The sequence below is a fragment of the Neoarius graeffei genome, chromosome 22, assembly GCF_027579695.1.
Source record: "Neoarius graeffei isolate fNeoGra1 chromosome 22, fNeoGra1.pri, whole genome shotgun sequence".
NCBI classification, from domain to species: domain Eukaryota; kingdom Metazoa; phylum Chordata; class Actinopteri; order Siluriformes; family Ariidae; genus Neoarius; species Neoarius graeffei.
In genome coordinates, this window is record NC_083590.1 from 41,002,716 (window position 1) to 41,020,433 (window position 17,718).

The following is a 17,718-nucleotide window of genomic DNA, read 5'->3' on the forward strand; positions in this document are numbered from 1 at the left end:
TTTTCCTGTTCTGGGTGATTATTTTGAGTTTTCGTAACTTCACTGCATTCCTGTTTTGCATTTACACTCACTGAGCACTTTATTAGGAACACCTTTACACCTACACATTCATGCAATTATCTAATCATCCAATCATATAGCAGCAGCGCAATGCATAAAATCATACAGATACGGGCCAACAGCTTCATGTTAGCTTAATGTGCACATCAACCATCAGAATGGGCAAAAAATGTGATCTCAGTGATTTTGACAATGGCATGATTGTTGGTGCCAGTTCTATAACTGCTGATCTCCTGAGATTTTCATGCAGAACAGTCTCTAGAGTTTACTCAGAATAGTGCAATAAAGAAAATAAACATCCAGTGAGCTCCAGTTCTGCAGACAGAAATGCCATTTTGATGAGAAAGGTCAACAGAGAATGGTCAGACTGGTTTGAGCTGATAGAAAGGCTCCAGTAACTCAGACAGCCACTCTGTACAATTGAACAGAAAGCTGAGGTTGCAGTGGGCACAGGCTCACCAAACCTGGACAGTTGAAGGCTGGAAAAACATAGCTGGTCTGATGAATCTTGATTTCTGATGAGGCATAGAGATGGTAGGGTCAGAATTTGGTGCCAACAGCATGAATCTGTGGACCCACCCTGCCTTCTGTCAACAGTGGGGAATGTTTTCTTGGAACACTTTAGGACCATTAATATTAATCATCACTTGAATACCACAGGACAGTGGCTGAGAGAGGCCATAACACTAACAAATGCACAAAGCACGTGCATTAATTGCGTTTAACGTTATTTTGCTAATATTTATCTAGTATCAGCAAAACAATAAATAACATTGACAATGTCTCTATTCAATAATAATATGTTAAAATATAGCAATCTTAAGAGTTAAATAGTCAATAAACTTAAGTTCAACTTACTCAGCCCACGAAGCATTGAAGGGTCTGTCAGTAAGTCCTCTGGGCGGAAACCTGGCTTTAACAGAAAGGTGTCAGCATTAACTGTTTCAGCAGTTTGTGTTACAGTAGGTCTTCAGTGGGACTGGACCCATATATGGGCTAGCCTTCGTGCCTCATGCGAATCAATGAGCCTTTGACACCCATGACCTTGTCACCAGGTTCACAGGTTGTTCTTCCTTGGACCACTTTTTGTAGGTACTAACCACTGCATACCAGGAATACCCCACAAGATGTGCCAGTTTGGAGGTGCTCAGACCCAGTCATCTCGCCATCACAATTTGGCCCTTGTCAAAGTCGCTTAGATCCTTACTCTTGCCCATTTTTCCTGCTTCCAACACATCAACTTCAAGAACTGACTGTTCACTTGCTGCCTAATATATCCCACCCCTCCCTGGCATGTGCTATTGTAATGAGATGATCAATATTATTCCTGTCAACTACCTGTCAGTGGTTTTAATGTCATGGCTAATCAGTGTATATTTAAATAATATTGGCTGGCTTTGAGTGGTATATCAGATATATTCCATTCAGCTAGCATGATACTGAACGAGTCAAAGATGAGCTGAATGGAATATATCTGAGATACCACGAAAAAGGCCAGCCAACATTATTATTATTATTATTATTATTATTATTATTATTATTATTATACATACACATTTGATAGAACAATTATAGATTTTACAAAAAGTTTTTTACAAGGGGGTAACTTACCAATACTGAGTGCTGATTCTGATCAAATGTAACTCAATGTTCTGTCAATCCAATGTACTGTACAAAGTCAAAGTTCTAACAATAAAAATGGTACAAGTCCAAAAAGCCTGAACGACAACCCAACTTATATACAAGCTCTATACAGGTTGACAGTTCAAATTCAAAGTTACTTTTGGTCGTAGTTAATTGTTATATTGCAGTTGTTTAAAACAAAATGGCTTTGATGAGTGAAGTCCACGAGTGAAGTCCTCTTGTAAAAGTCTTTTCTAGTTTTTCGATGTCTGTTGGAATGTTTTTCTCTTGTAATTATGCATGAAGAATATCCAGTGAAGTTTTGGTAGCCTTTCGGGTGTTCAGCACGTCTCTTTAAGGCTACGTTTACATTACGTCGAATCAGCGGATCATCAGATTAACGTTCTTAAAACGATTCGCGTTTACACTAAAACCGTTGGCCGTGCACACAGCAACACCAATACACGGATACGCTCGGCTCCGCAGGCATCCTGCGCTCCAAATCACTCCACCCTGAACAGCGAGTGCCCTCTGGAGGGTGCGCACTCCGGCCCTGCGCAGCTCACACAGCGCGCGAGTGAAGTGCACAAGCCACGATTCGGGACTAAGCCGCTGTGTGTGTGTGATCCCAGCGCACATCACTTACTACTTGCAAGTGGAAGGATGGCAAGCCTAAAGACAATCATAACTACACAATGGGCAGTATTTGCATCAGTATTTGCAGTATTTTCATACTTTTATACTCTTTAATGAAAGGTGATACAAGGCGGAAGTCCGCGCCGTTTTTCAGCAGTCGCGTCACATGACCAACACCAGCGAATCAGGAAGGTGGATGTCACAGTGACATTGTCCAATGAGGACGCCAGCTAGAGCTCAGCACAGCGTATTCGCGTATCTCAGTGTTTACACAGCACTGGACCAGATACGATCTAGATTGAATACGTGGACGCTGGCGGATTCCCGTTTCCCGGCTTTTCCAGGTGGTTTAATGTAAACGGACAGTGCATCCGCAAAGAAAACGAGATAGATACGGTCTAGTGTAAACGTAGCCTAAGTCTTCGGCTTTTAATTAAGCAAACCTCGCCACCATGTTTGTGAACAAACTGTCACAGTCACTCACTAGTGCAAAAGTTTTAAATCTCTGATGTGTCTCTTTTCCAATTTTTCGATGTCTGTTGGTACGTTTTTATCTTGTAAATATGCCTGAAGAATTAATCATGAAGTTTTGGTAGCCTTTCGGGTGTTCGGCGCATCTTTAGTTTTAGTTTACTTATTTAGTGCTTAAAACTAGCACTGAATTAATCTCGTCTTTTCTCTCTCCCGGCTGACGAAGGAATGACTCTGCGCATGCGCACCAGAAAAGTTTTGTCATTGAATCTTCATGTGTGACGGCATGTTGTCTTGACAACATGCAATACTATAACAATATTGCAAGCTCATTCTCCATTGGGGAGAGTGGCGTAATACATGGAGGATAAGCGATATGATAACAATATTGCATGCCGTCAATAAACCCGCTAGAAGGGAATAGAATGCATGTTTTTATTCCAACCGAAAAAGTGGCCCGTATAGATTAGATTAGATTAGATTAGATTAGATTAGATTAGATTAGATAGATAAAACTTTATTGATCCCTTTGGGAGGGTTCCCTCAGGGAAATTAAGATTCCAGCAGCATCATTACAGATAAACAGAGAAAAGAAATAGAGGAAAACTTCTAGATAAATTAAAATAAATTAAGTATTTACATATACAAATATAAAAAGAATAAGATATGGGGAAGAGAGGAAGGGGAGGGGGAGAAGGAAAAATAAATAAAAAAGATTCAAGAAGTAATATTTACAGGATATGCTTCTGTTCTGCTAGATTTGTCTTCTGCTCTGTGTGACATCTTCACACATACCAAAGCCATCTGGGCTGCTCAAAAGGCCACTTTCCAAAGGTCAACTGATGGTTCTTATCATCTTCAGCTCAGGAGGTCCTTTACTTACAGGTCAAACTAGAAACCTGGGTGGTGAGGTCAGGACACAATCTCATGCTCATGTAAAAGGATATGTCCCATTTGATATACTGGTCATTATATATAAAGTTATGCTTCAAAGAGGTGAGGTATAAGTAGGGTGACAGAGAAAGGATCTAGGGGAAGATCTTGTTGGAGCGACTGTGCCATCTTGACTCATGGAAGAATCTTGGATCTGATCTCTATTGACATTTACATCCTATGCTGGAAGACACAAGTCCATTCATTTCACAGGTTCAGTAAGTTTTCCTATTTTATCTGTTATTCATTTTCTATTTGCATTTTTATTTATGTTCTTCTGCTTTTAGTTAACCTTTGTAACTGTGTTATCAGTGTTTTACATGAATGTTCAGAGATTAATGAATACATTGAGTACACTTTGTATGGTTCTTTCATGAAGAGGGCATTGATGTAGTCCATTTTTTTCATGCATCTCTGCAGTCTGGCTGGCAGGACTGTTTATCAGACTCTAGAGCCCCACAATGGACATCCCACTGTATTCTATTGGTCTTTGTACTTGAGTGTTGTACATTTCAGCTTCTTTATCTTGGTGTCTGCATTCTAGCACTAGAAGATCAATGAGGTCTTGAATATTTTGTATAATCTGTGTGCAGCTAAATGGTATTTGTGTCATGGCAATTGCATTGTACTACAGTTTGTCAGCAATTTCACTTGGGGAGAGGAGACTTCTTCTAATTATGAATGGTGTGTGAGTAGTTTTTCTTTGAGACTGACTGAAGGTTGTATCCTTATTTAAAGTTCCCAGTTCCCTCTCTGACTTGGCTTGCTGTTTTAAGCCTAGGTCACAACCAGACGTACGATTTTTTGGCCGTGCAATTTTTGGCGTTTCCCAAATCGCTGTGGTTTTTTTGTTCATGGAGAAAGACGCACGTTGGCCATAAGTTTGTCTTGCAACCTGAAAAAAATGTAAGCACCCGTAGAGTTTGTTTGACATGACAAAGAACCTCTGCAGCCAGTCTACGGCTCGAAAATCAGCACGTCACACGCGCGCCCTCCGTGCGTTTCACGTGTGCCCTCCGTGTGTTTCTTGCGTTTTTTGCACGTAGACCGTACAAGCACATACGGCCGGTTGTGACTGAGGCTATAGTAGTGTTCCAGCTTCATGTTATTGGATCTGCTTCCTGCATGGTTCATTCCAGTGTGTACAGTGGTGCTTGAAAGTTTGTGAACCATTTAGAATTTTCTATATTTCTGCATAAAGATGACCTAAAACATCATCAGAATTTCACACAAGTCCTAAAAGTAGATAAAGAGAACCCAGTTAAACAAATGAGACAAAAATTATACGTGGACATTTATTTATTGAGGAAAATGATCCAATATTACATATCTGTAAGTAGCAAAAGTATGTGAACCTTTGCTTTCAGTATCTGGTTTGACCCCCTCGTGCAGCAATAACTGCAACTAAACATTTGCGGTAACTGTTGATCAGTCCTGCACACCAGCTTGGAGGAATTTTAGCCCGTTCCTCCATACAGAACAGCTTCAACTCTGGGATGTTGGTGGGTTTCCTCACATGAACTGCTCGCTTCAGGTCCTGGTGTTTTCATCTCATCTCATTATCTCTAGCCGCTTTATCCTTCTACAGGGTCGCAGGCAAGCTGGAGCCTATCCCAGCTGACTACGGGCGAAAGGCGGGGTACACCCTGGACAAGTCGCCAGGTCATCACAGGGCTGACACATAGACACAGACAACCATTCACACTCACATTCACACCTACGGTCAATTTAGAGTCACCAGTTAACCTAAGCTGCATGTCTTTGGACTGTGGGGGAAACCGGAGCACCCGGAGGAAACCCACGCGGACACGGGGAGAACATGCAAACTCCGCACAGAAAGGCCCTCGCCGGCCACGGGGCTCGAACCCGGACCGTCTTGCTGTGAGGCGACAGCGCTAACCACTACGCCACCGTGCCGCCCGTCCTGGTGTTTTATTTAAATAAATAAATAAAACACAAACTGTGTTGTTTTAACACACTAGTGTGTTAAATAGTTCAACACAGTCACTGTGTTATAGAGTTCAACACATTTATTAACACAAACTGTGTTGTCCTTATATAAACACGCTGATGTGTTAAATATGTGTTGTTTTTAACACCTCTTTTGAGAGTGAGAGAAATCGGAAAGCTTTTGAACAGAAGACTTCCCCATGTTGGAAAATTTACTGACCTTTACAAAGCGTGGACAATCAAGACTTCTGTCAGTATTAATTAAACATCTACTTACAGAAAGCTTCAATATACCAATTATATTGTTTTCTTTGTTAAATAATATGCTTTTAAACACATTCATTATTAGTCTTAGATGATGTCAGGGTTCTAACCAAGCCTTTTCAGCCTATCGGGCTGATACGTAATGTTTCCTTACCGCTATACTCACAATATTACCGGCATGCCTATAAATGTTGCTGCTACACTAATTCTTCATGTGCAAGTGACATCACGCTTGATGTCCCAATCCAGAAGTCCGCCATGTCGGATGATAAATAACCAGGAAGCAGTGCTTCACGTGTGAGCTGCTGCAACGCTTAGTGATTTTCTTTTGAGTTAATTGCCGTTGAAGAAAGGCAATGCCTCCTTTGTGTGCGGGATATAATTGTAGTAAATGCTACTCGTGTCAGAGAAATGGTTCTTCAGAATTCCCAAAATAATTAAAAACAGTGACAAAACAGATGTAGAACTGTCCACAGAATTCTGTGCATTTAGCCTGTGTTTTTTTTTTGTTTGTTTGTTTGTTTGTTTGGGTTTTGGGAATCTGTGGTTGGTAGAAGAGAGCAACTGGACTTGCTTGAAAAGTCTTGAAGACATTTCGCCTCTCATCTGAAAGGCATCCTCAGTTCTGTCTGTCTAATAGGGAGTATCAAGTATTTATCCTCTCATGGATCGTCATAGAATCCGAATCAGAATGCTGATGGCTGCATTGTAGGTGGCTGATAGATGTCATAGACACCCACCTCTGTTCAGTGATTGGTCGTTCCAGGTTGACAAAAATGAACAATCCTCTCTGGCTAAGATGTCTGCCAGTTTTCTTGAAGTCCTCTCATACTCCCGCACCAGTCGAAGGGAACTCATCCCAAAGTGCGTAGAAACATATCTGTGAAGATACTCAGTCATCCAGGTACAAAGTAATCTGTGGTTGGTAGAAGAGAGCAACTGGACTTGCTTGGACTGGTGCGGGAGTATGAGAGGACTTCAAGAAAACTGGCAGACATCTTAGCCAGAGAGGATCGTTCATTTTTGTCAACCTGGAACGACTATCACTGAACAGAGGTGGGTGTCTATGACATCTATCAGCCACCTACAATGCAGCCATCAGCATTCTGATTCGGATTCTATTATGATCCATGAGAGGATAAATACTTGATACTCCCTATTAGACAGACAGAACTGAGGATGCCTTTCAGATGAGAGGCGAAATGTCTTCAAGACTTTTCAAGCAAGTCCAGTTGCTCTCTTCTACCAACCACAGATTACTATATACCTGGATGACTGAGTATCTTCACAGATATGTTTCTACGCACTTTGGGATGAGTTCCCTTTGACTGGTGCGGGAGTATGAGAGGACTTCAAGAAAACTGGCAGACATCTTAGCCAGAGAGGATTGTTCATTTTTGTCAACCTGGAATGACCATCACTGAACAGAGGTGGGTATCTATGACATCTATCAGCCACCTACAATGCAGCCATCAGCATTCTGATTCGGATTCTATGATGATCCATGAGAGGATAAATACTTGATACTCCCTATTAGACAGACAGAACTGAGGATGCCTTTCGGATGAGAGGCGAAACGTCTTCAAGACTTTTCAAGCAAGTCCAGTTGCTCTCTTCTACCAACCACAGATTACTATGTACCTGGATGACTGAGTATCTTCACAGATTTGGGTTTTGGTTTTTTTTTTAGATATTACAGAAATAAACATGTATCACAATGACCAAATTTCAGAGGGAACTAAATTTCACCAATTTCATGAAATCGAAAGGCCATCTAGCTTTAAATGTTCATTTAGCAATGCTTTAGGTGTTTTAGGAAATGACATCATTACCTTCCTGAAGCAAAAAAAAAAAAAGGTTGTTTGACAGCTATCCATCAAGATGTTTAGGTATGTTGCAAACTTTTCTGCCTTGTTTTACTTGCCACTGATGCTGGGGATCAGTATGTACAGTGGTATGCAAAAGTTTGGGCACCCCTGGTCAAAATTGCTGTTACTGTGAACAGTTAAGCAAGTTGAAGATGAAATGATCAGATGACTCATTCCCTTTATATTTAAAGCAAAAAAAAATATTTTCATCTTTTACATTTTCAAAATGACAAAAAAGGAAAAGGGCCCGAAGCAAAAGTTTGGGCACCCTGCATTGTTAGTACCTAGTAACACACCCTTTGGCAAGTATCACAGCTTGTAAACATTTTTTGTAGCCAGCTAATAATCTTTCAGTTCTTACTTGGGGGATTTTTACACATTCATCCTTGCAAAAGGCTTCCAGTTCTACAATTTTATTCGGCTGTCTTGCATGCACTGCTCTTTTGAGATCTATCCACAGATTTTTAATGATGTTTAGGTCAGGGGACTGTGAGGGCCATGGCAAAACCTTCAGCTTGTGCCTCTTGAGGTATTCCATTGTAGATTTTGAGGTGTGTTTTGGATCATTGTCTTATTGTAGGACCCATCCTCTTTTTAACTTCAACTTTTTACAGATGGTGTGATGTTTGCTTCCAGAAGTTGCTGATATTTATTTGAATCCATGCTTCCCTCGACCAATGAAGTGTCCCTGTGCCACTGGCTGCAACACAACCCCAAAGCATGATTGGTCCACACCCATGCTTCAGAGTTGGAGAGGTGTTCTTTTCCTGGAATTTGGCACCCTTTTTTCTCCAAACATACCTTTGCACATTGTGGCCAAAAAGTTCTATTTTGATTTCATCAGTCCACAGGACTTGTTTCCAAAATGCATCAGGCTTATTTAGATGTTCATTTGCAAACTTCACATGCTGAATTTTGTGGCTAGGACACAGGAAAGGTTTTCTTCTGATGACTCTCTCATGAAGGTCATATTTGTTCAGGTGTCACTGCATAGTAGAACAGTGCACCACCATTCCAGGGTCTGCTAAATCTTTCTGAAGGTCTTTTGCAGTCAAACAGGGGTTTTTATTTGCCTTTCCAGCAATCCAATGAGCAGTTCTTTCAGAAAGTTTTCTTCATCTTCCAGACCTCACCTTGATCTCCACTGTTTCTGTTAACTGCCATTTCTTAATAACATTACAATCTGAGGAAATGGCTACCTGAAAACACTTTGCTACATTCTTGTAGCCTTCTCCTGCTTTGTGAGCATCAATTATTTTATTATTCAGAATGCGATGGAGTTGCTTAGAGGAGCCCATGGCTGTTGATTTTAGGGACAAATTTGAGGAGTCAGAGAATTTATACAGCTTTGAAATCTGCATCATCTGACCTTTCCTAACAAAGAATTTGAACAAGCTACAGCTCAATAAGCTAATTAAGGTCTGGAACCTTGGTAAAAGTTACCTGAGAACTCAAATGTATTGGGGTGCCCAAACTTTTGCATGGTGTTCCTTTTCTTTTTTCACTCTCAAATTGTACAAAACAAAAATAATACACAAATCTTGCAGAAAATGCTGAAAAGAAAATGTCTTGTCTTTACCTTTATGCCTTTTGGTGATCAGTTCATCTTCTGCTCACTTACGGTAACTATTCACAGTAACAGACATTTTCAGTAAGGGTGCCCAAACTTTTGCATGCCACTGTAGAATAGACAGAACTGATCAACAGTCGACTGATTAATACTGGACAGTTTTGTAGCCTATAATTGTCAAAAAATTTCCACACTAAAAAAAAAGAAAAAAAAGACAAACATAAGAGGATGGAAACATATTACAACCCCAATTCCAAAAATGTTGGGACGCTGTGTAAACTGTAAATAAAAACAGAATGTGATAATTTGCAAATCATGAAAACCCTATAGTTAATTGAAAATAGTACAAAGACAACATATCAAGTGTTGAAACTGAGAAATTTTATTGTTTTTTGAAAAATATATGCTCATTTTGAATTTGATATCAGCAACACATTTCAGAAAAGCTGGGACAGGGGCATGTTTACCACTGTGTTGCATCACCTCTACTTTTAACAACACTCTGTAAACGTTTGGGAACTGAGGAGACCAATTGCTGTAGATCTGAAAGAGAAATGTTGTCCCATTCTTTGCTGATATACAATTTCAGCTGCTCAACAGTTCAGGGTCTCCTTTGTTGTATTTTGCACTTCATAATGCGCCAAATGTTTTAACTGGGAGACAGGTCTGGACTGCAGCAGGCCAGTTTAGCACCTGGACTCTTTTACTACGGAGCCATGCAGTTGTAATATGTGCAGAAAGCAGTTTGTTGTTATCTTGCTGAAAGAAAGAAAGAAGGCCTTCCCTGAAAAAGATTTAGTCTGGATGGCAGCATATTGCTCTGAAACGTGTTTATATCATTCAGCATTAATGATGCCTTCCCAGAATGTACAAGCTACCCATGTCATGTGCACTAATGTCCCCTCATACCATCACAGATTCTGCTTTTGAACTATGCACTGATAACAAGCTGGATGGTCCCTCTCCTCTTTAGCCTGGAGAACGTGGTGTCCGTGATTTCTAAAAATAATTTCTACTTTTGATTCGTCAAACCTCGGGACAGTTTTCCACTTTGCCTCAGTCCATCATAAAAGAGCTGGGGCCCAGAGAAGGGGGCGGTGTTTCTGGATATTGTTTATATCTGGTTTTAACTTGCATTTGTGGATGCAGTAATGAAGTGTTTTCACAGATGATGGTTTTCTGAAGTGTTCCTGAGCCCATACAGTGATTTCCACTACAGACACGTGTCTGCTTTTAATGCAGTGTCTCCTGAGGGCCTGAAGATCACAGGCATCCAGTGTCAGTTTTCAGTCTTGTCTCTTGCATACAGAGATTTCTCCAGATTCTCTGAATCTTTTAATGATATTATGGACCATAGATGATGTGATCCACAAATTCTTTGTGGTTTAACATTGAGGAACGTTATTCTTAAATTGTTGCGCTGTTTGCCCATGCAGTCTTTCACAGAGCGGTGAACCCCACCCCATCTTTACTTCTGAGAGACTCCGCCTCTCTGGGATGCTCTTTTTATACCCAATCATCTTACTGACCTGTTGCCAATTAACCAAATTATTATCATTATTTTTTTTTACCATTCTTTTGTTGCCCCTGTCCCAACTTTTTTGAAACTTGTTGCTGATATCAAATTCAAAATGAGCATATATTTTTTCAAAAAATAATAAAATTTCTCAGTTTCAACATTTGATATGTTGTCTTTGTACTATTTTCAAAGAAATATAGAGTTTCCATGATTTGTAGATTATCTCATTCTGTTTTTATTCATGCTTTAGACAGCGTCCCAACTTTTTTGGAATTGGGGTTGTACATGAAATGACAAGACGCCACCCTTTTAACCCACTATAATTTACCATCAAATAAAGATTACACACTATTTTCTCTAATTAAAGATTTCCATTTTCACCATAGTCCAGATGCACTGATCTACAGATGTTGTGCCCAAACATTCCTTCCTCTGTGGCATTACAGCTGTTTGGATGAAAAGATGAAATGAAAACCTATTCCACATAAATTGTTGACATGAAATATTACAGTCTTATATGAGTGAATATGATCTGAGGCTTACAGAAAATGACATACATTACCAGTCTATTTTCTACATTGTAGAACAATACTAAAGACATCAAAACTATGAAATAACATATGGAACATATCTGGAATCATGTTATAAACAAAAATGTTTAAAAAAAAACAAAATATGCTTCATATTTTTGATTTTTCAAAGTCAGTGTTTACCTTGATGACTCTTTGCACACTATTGGCATTATCTTAACCAGCTTCCTGAGGTTGTCACCTGGAATGCTTTTCAGTTAACAGGTGTGCCTCATCAAAAGTTAATTAATGGATGAGTTTCTTACCTTCTTAATGCGTTTGAGATCAAACAGTAAATTGTAAATAATAAACATACAGTAAATAGCCCTATTCAACACCACAACTGTAGTAATCCATATTATATCAAGAACTGCTCAACTGAGGAATTAGAAACGACATCCATCATTACTTTAAGACATGAAGTGTCTTTTAATTAATAAAAATAAAGAAAATATATTGAAATAAAAGGTGTGTCCAGACTTTTGACTGGTACTGTAAATTTCATCTCCAATAGATTCATTGCTAAGTGAAAAGGGAAGAAGTCACTTTCGTGTTTGTGACTTATTTCCTGTTCACTCATCATTTTTGAGTCTGAGCGTGAAATGATCTGAATTTTTAGCATTTTACATATTCTATTTTAGTGTATTAAATTTCTATATGGTAATAGTTCTACCTCACATCAGCAATGGAAGGAAGGAGAAACCCAAGATGCTACAGATCCTGTGTTTTAATTTTGATCTTGCCAACCTTCACAGGCAAAAGCTAAGACCCTAAAGAAAGAAAGAAAGAAAGAAAGAAAGAAAGAAAGAAAGAAAGAAAGAAAGAAAGAAAGAAAGAACAACTTTATTCATCACACACTTATGAAATGCCTTTCTGCATTTAACCCATCTGAAGCAGTGAACGCACACACACACATACCCAGAGCAGTGGGCAGCCATGCTAACAGCGCCCGGGGAGCAGTTGGGAGTTAGGTGCTTCGCTCAAGGGCACCTCAGCCCAAGGCCGTCCCATATTAACCTAACCAGTTACTGCAGATTTGCTGCATAATATGAAACTATAAATAAATGAAAAAAGTGGTTCTTGTGTGTATTGTAAAGCATGTGATCATAAAGTGGTCTCAATAGGTTTAAACATGCTTTGTGGCTCTCATAGCCATGTGTGTTACTGAGCCATAGTTTGTAGTATCGTTTTTCATCATTGGAGTTATGTCTATGTGCTTCCTGGTTTCAAATATTTACTATACTGTGTGCTCATTCATGATTTATGGACACTTGCTTACGTTATACTGTCTGCCTGTTCTCTGATCACTTCCTGGCATATGGACAATGATTCATGGATTCACCATCATAAAGTTCAAGTCCATACGGTCGGTCAAGTTCAAGGTTTTTTTATATGCCATTTGTGCATATACCAACAGTTCAGACACATTGGAATTTTTGTGCAGGGTTCTCTCAGTCAACAGTTTAGGAAATAAAACACTATAATAAAAAATATAAAATATAGAAAGACTACACAATACAATGTTAGGAAATAGAACACTATAATAAAAAATATAAAAGCACTATACAAAAAGGTGGTAATCTCATCATCTCTAGCCGCTTTATCCTGTTCTACAGGGTCGCAGGCAAGCTGGAGCCTATCCCAGCTGACTACAGGTGAAAGGCGGGGTACACCCTGGACAAGTCACCAGGTCATCACAGGGCTGACACAGACAACCATTCACACCTATGGTCAATTTGGAGTCACCAGTTAACCTAACCTGCATGTCTTTGGACTGTGGGGGAACCAGAGCACCCGGAGGAAACATGCAAACTCCATACAGAAAGGCCCTCGCCAGCCACGGGGCTCGAACCCGGACCTTCTTGCTGTGAGGCGACAGCGCTAACCACTATGCCACCGTGCCACCCTAGAGGGGAAAGTTATATGGAATAATATAACTGTATAAGAGCAGTTCATTATTTTAAAGGAGAAAAGCAGAGTTAACAACAAATATAATAATAATAATAATAATAATAAAATTCTTATTATTCTTATTATTCTTATTATAAGTTAAATTTATATAGCACCTTTCTCATACCCAAGGTCGCTTTACAATTATAAGGAAAGGGGGAGAAAAGAAAAAATAGAGTCCACCAAATAAAGGTCAGGATGTCATTCCAATGGTGCATCAGCCACAGTCCCACCAAAAGGCACACAAAAACAAGTCCCACACCACCTGCACAGCTGCTGCAACACCGCCAGGCAACACAGCCTGGAACACCGCACCATGGATCCACAAAGCCAGCACAGAAGCACGCAGCGTGCTGGTATGTCCCAAATTGCCTGTACAGCTGCCACGATGCCATCGAGCAACATCACTCGGAACACAAGCACAAAAGCACCATGGCACAGAGTGATGGACAACCCCAATGTTAAAAGAGCAACAAGCTCACTACAGTTCATATACGGTATGAACTGTAGTGAGAAGCACAGGCATCATCCATGATGAACCAAGGCCTGGAGGTAGCCTACGCCCAAAACTGGATCCGGAGCTATGCCACAACCGGCGGACAAAACACTCAGAAAAAAAAACATCAAACTACACAAAGAAAAACAAAAGGGAAAATAAAATAAAAAGCTCCAGTGAGAAGTGGCAGCCAGAATGCGCACAGCGTACTCTCAACCAGTAACAGAAACAGAAATAAAAGACAAAAACAAACATTGAAGTCAGCTGAGTCTTGGTGTGGATGTGTATTCAGTTTACTGAATACACATCCAAACTGAATACAAACTGAATACACATTTAATACACCCACTCAGCTAACTTCAATGACTCACATGATGGCAGAGAGAGCCAACGACCCACAGATCCCTCTAGGCTTCTAACACCGTTCACACCCGGCCTCCAGTGACCCTAACACCTACAGGATGACTTAGGCCAAGTTTACATCAGACCGTATCTGTCTCGTTTTCTTCGCGGATGCACTGTCCGTTTACATTAAAACGCCTGGAAATGCCGGGAAACGGGAATCCGCCAGGGTCCATGTATTCAATCCAGATCGTGATTATGCAGATGCATTGTGGGATACAAATTTAAAACGGAAGAGGAAAATGGAGGACGCAAATGAAACGTGAAAGACCGACTACAGTAATAGAAAGTGAGAAGAAAAGACGTTATGTTGTGAAGGAAAGGAAGTGCTGCACTGTCAGTGCAGGACCAAACTAGAAAATATCTGTGGTCAGCGAGCACCTCGGTGTGATCAGCTGTTCGTTTAGCGACAGAATGATGGAACTGTCAGTGCACGGTCAAAGTAAACCTGTAGATGGCAGTAATGAAATCCTGGATGCCAGCTGCCATAAAACCCTGAAGAAGAAGCAGGTAAACCTGTGCATGCGCACACAGACTTCCTCTGTTTGCTTGACTGCGCTAAGCCAGCGATTTCATGCACATTATTTGCTTTAATCCCCTCAAATTAAATAACTTCCAAGCCACAGAATGACCTGTTTTTTTGTGTTTTAGATATTACAGAAATAAACATATATCACAGTGACCAAATTTCAGAGGGAACTAAATTTCACTGATTTTATGAAATCGAAAGGCCGTCTAGCTTTAAATCTTGATTAAATACAGTACATATGATGAAAAACATTTTGAAAGTGTCATGTTTAACATTGATCATATTTAAAAACAAATAGATATGTAACAATTATTTTAATACATTACAATACACAGAAACAACTCCTCTTCCAAGTTTATATATCCACAGGTTTATTGCACAGAGAAGTGCTGAAACATGCGTAATATTGTTGCACTACAGATTTCAGCAGTGCTTCAGCTGGCATTTGTACCTTACGATCCATACCTGGCAGCCACACTGGTCTCAAGAGAGAACAAAGGCCACATGCTGCCTGTTACACACTATGCCAAAAATTAAGCACAGATGTTAGATACTTTTATAGTCACATAAATTTATCACAAGCAGTTGTGTTTGAAGTGAGGTTAAGAGGCATGCATCATATCACTGACATACCACAGAGCTTTGAAGTCAATCCTACTTTTTCTTAAAGACATATCTGACAGGTTTTATAGAATCTTGTGATTTTGCTGAAGCTTGATGTGATTCATTTGCATACATACAGTATATAGATAAACAGAAGGAGACGATGATGATGATGAAGAAGGAGATGAAGAAATGATTAAATACACAGCTTTGGTGCCATTTCACTGAAATCAGCATAACTTGCATTAATTAAAACCTAAATGGAAACTGTGGTTTATCAAGGGGTGGTCTATTCACTGCAGGGCCACTTTCTCTAACTTAAAACCCTATAATTTTGTCTCAAAGCCTCTATTCATTCATTATCCCTATCTGGAAATGCACACCATAACATATCCATACCTGGAGATTTGAAACAAGGGTAAGATGGATGAATCACTTTGTCCTGCCACCCAAGCTATTTCCAGAGTCTTTGACATGATTTGTTTTAAATATTTTACCTGTCTATTATAATACATGAAGGCTATGTGTGAAACAGAAGGTTGTTCCCTTGTTGCCATGCTACCATAACAGGCAGGTGTCTCATAAGGCAGAACTTTTGACTGAAGGCATCTTCTAAGGATGTTCGTTTCGAATGACCTTTCAAGATAGCATTTATTGTAACCTGTGACATCAGCATGCCATGTAACTAAACCAAAGAGTTAGCTAGTTGGTGAGCAGATGCCTCACAAATCATATCAAAGAAATGCATTTTGTTACGGTCACTGGGTTATAATATAGTACTATGTTTATTTCTTCATATCTTTGCAAAAATCTAAGAGAAAAAAGCCCAAAAACTTATATTTGTACACAAAATCATTTTTCTGTTGAGTTTCATCTGCTGCCGCATGGATTTATAGGTAGCATCAAAAACACATCGATGTTGCCTTCAACTGGGGCCAGTTTGAAGGAATCTTAAAACGGTGGTGTAAGTGGTTAGCACGGGTCGCCTTGCAGCAAAAAGGTTCTGGGTTCGAGCCTAGTGGCCGGCAGGGCCCTTTCTATGTGCAGTTTGCATGTTCTCCCCGTGTCTGCGTGGGTTTCCTCCAGGTGCTCTGGTTTCCCCCATAGTTCAAAGACATGCAGGTTAGGTTAATATGGGATGGCCTTGGGCTGAGGTGCCCTTGAGCGAGGTACCTAACTCCCAACTGCTCCCCGGGCACTGTTAATATGACTGCCCACTGCTTTGGGTATGTGTGTATGCTCATTGCTCATGTGTATGCGTGTGTTCACTACTTCAGATGGGTTAAATGCAGAGAGGAATTTCACAAGTGTGTGATGAATAAAGTTCTACTTCTTAAAAGACAGGAAACAAGAGTTTGATGAGTTTCAAATGGTCCTTGATGCCTCGCTGTCTTGTTAGACATCCTCCTGAGGCAGCACTTTCCCTGTTCCGAATGCACCCATAGACACACTGGCAATACACTTTGTCCTGATAAGGAAACTATGCATTGAGTGGCATCTTAGTTGGAGGACCCCTATTTAGGGAGTGTGCAGCAGTTTCTAGTGCCTCATGGTGCTTAAGGTGGGGTTTACATTAGACCGTATCAGCGGATCATCAGATTAACGTTTTTAAAACGATTAGTGTGCACACAGCAACGCCAATACACGATTCGCGTGCACATAGCAACGCCAATACACGGATACGCTCGGCTCCGCAGGCATCCTGTGCTCCAAATCACTCCGCCCTGAACAGCGAGTGCCCTCTGGAGGGTGCGCACTCCGGCCCTGCGCAGCTCACAGAGCGCGAGAGTATAGCGCACGAGCAGTGATTTGGGACTGAGCCGCTGTGTGTGTGATCTCAGTGCATGTCGGGCATGCGCGTCACTTACCACTTGCAAGTGGAAGGATGGCAAGCCTAAAGACAATCATAACTAAACAATGGGCAGTATTTGCATCAGTATTTGCAGTATTTTCATACTTTTATACTCTTTAATGAAAGGTGATACAAGGCGGAAGTCCGCGCCGTTTTTCAGCAGTCGCGTCACATGACCAACGCCAGCGAATCAGGAAGGTGGATGTCACAGTGACGTTGTCCAATGACAACGCCAGCTAGAGCTCAGCACAGCGTATCCGCGTATTCTCAATGTTTACACAGCACCGGATCAGACACAATCTGGATTGAATACGTGGACCCTGGCGGATTCCCGTTTCCCGGCGTTTCCAGGCGTTTTAATGTAAACGGACAGTGCATCCGCAAAGAAAATGAGACAGATACGGTCTAATGTAAACTTGGCCT

General features: G+C 40.5%; 1 protein-coding gene across 2 annotated transcripts in view; it reads right to left on the minus strand.

The window, feature by feature from the left end:
- Window positions 1-17,718, minus strand: part of LOC132870878 (uncharacterized) — a 57,426-nt gene continuing 39,708 nt past the window's right edge. The window contains exons 2-3 of one of the 2 annotated variants that reach the window (XR_009651214.1): window positions 919-969; window positions 1-575 (exon numbers count right to left, since the gene is read on the minus strand). The gene's annotated coding sequence lies outside the window, so the exon portion shown is untranslated. Of the gene's footprint in view, window positions 576-918; window positions 974-17,718 lie in introns of both variants that reach the window. The other variant, XR_009651215.1, reaches the window with a different exon arrangement.